Consider the following 1,633-nt stretch of genomic DNA (forward strand, 5'->3'; position numbering starts at 1 on the left):
CACAGTTCATCACACCTTCCCAGCTTCCCTGCCCTGAGCCTCGCCTCGCTTCCTGTCCCCCAGGGGAGAGGAGCTGACCTCCAGCTGGCTGAACCTCCCAGGCGGCAGGCCTAGAGGAAGAGAGAGTCCGGACTGTTGGGGCTGCTGCTGGGAGGAGCTCCCCCAAACGGAGACAAATGAGGGCCAGTCCCAGCAGCAAACAGGCAGGGAGGGAGTCGTCAAGAAAGAAGGAGATGGTAACCTGATCTCTGCCCAAAACCTAGCTGTTTCTCTTTGTCCCACATCCTGTCAAACTGGGCTGAACTCCTTTTCTCCCTACACACCACCACCTCACGGCCCTGCCTTGGTCTGCCTCGTAGGAAGCGAATATTCCAGCCCAAAGTTATTCCAGCCCAAGGCTTATCTCGGACAGCGGGGTCCTGGGGGCCTCCCTCCCCGACACACACAAGCTGGGATGAGGGAAGCAGATATGAGTCAGAGAGAATTTATAGTTGACTACACAGCCACACTCTCCCCGCCTGGAAGGGGGCTCTTCCTGACACCCCAAAAGACAGGCAAGGGGGCCTTCCCCATGCCAGCAGATCTCCTCCAAAAATGGAAACCATCCTTCAAAACAGTGACCAGCTCCCAGGTGACCAACTCCCCCGGCCCCCTGCCCCGAGCTCCATCAGTCTGCTGTGTGGGAACAGGCTGGGGTAGCAGCCCGGGCATGGAAGGAGGCCGATCACCAGTGGCTCAGGCTTCAGCGTGCCAGGCCCTCCCCCAGCAGGGCAGTTTAGGTGGCACGGGTGGTGGGGCCAGGGCATACGTTAAGTGGCCTGGAGCCTTTCCCTCAAGGCTCCGGCTGGCCCAGGCCAGGACTCTAAGGACTAAGGCCAAGAGGGCAAGGACAACAGCTCCCCAAGAGAAGCAGCCCCCGAGAAACTGCCGCACAGGCCCTAGGAGGGGCCGCGAAACCGCCAGGAATGGAGCCTGGAACTCCCGGGGCCTCCCCTGAGACAAGGCAGACCCCCACCCCGTCCTCACTCTCTCCGTTCCCAGATGACCCGGCCCGCCGTTCCCCGCCGGCCACCCTGAGTCCCAGGGCAGGAATCCGATAGCTCCTCCTCAACTTTACAACCAGAGCTGGGCCTCGGGTCTCCCAGCCCAGACCAAGTTGGGAAGCGGGAGGGGGAGGGAGAGGGTTGGAAGAAAGGAGATCCTTACACGCTCACACTCACACACTCACACGCACACGCACAAAGGAGCTGGATCCCTCCTGCTCCCCCAGCCTCCCGCCCCGCCGGCTCCAGGAGCCGTCTAGGGCGGTGTCCAGACCCCGCAGAGCAGTGGCAGCCCCCGCAGATCACCCCCCGCCCCTCTTCCCGCCATGGCCCGGCCCGCCTGGGGAAAATCCCACTTCCACCGGCCCCGACCCGGACCCGCTCCCGCACCCGCACCCCACCCCACCCAGGTCCTCCCCGGCCGCCGGGTCTGAGCTGGGCCTCCCTCGCGGAGACCCAAGTTCTCCGCTCGCCCGGTGGGGCAGGTTCCGAGTGGCCGGGACGGGAAGGGAAAGGACTCGGGCTCGGACCCCAGGAGGGAGGGGCCCGGCGGGGTAGGTCCCGGGGCCCTGGCTGCAGCCCGGGGAGGC

General features: G+C 64.7%; 1 protein-coding gene across 1 annotated transcript in view; it reads right to left on the minus strand.

Moving 5' to 3' along the window:
* The window catches only part of RHOC (ras homolog family member C), a 29,367-nt gene that overhangs the window by 4,127 nt on the left and 23,607 nt on the right, over positions 1-1,633 (minus strand). The window contains exon 3 of the mRNA XM_006763016.2: positions 1,508-1,519. The gene's annotated coding sequence lies outside the window, so the exon portion shown is untranslated. The remainder of the gene's footprint in view (positions 1-1,507; positions 1,520-1,633) is intronic.

The sequence above is a fragment of the Myotis davidii genome, unplaced genomic scaffold, assembly GCF_000327345.1.
Source record: "Myotis davidii unplaced genomic scaffold, ASM32734v1 scaffold217, whole genome shotgun sequence".
Classification (NCBI taxonomy): Eukaryota; Metazoa; Chordata; class Mammalia; order Chiroptera; family Vespertilionidae; genus Myotis; species Myotis davidii.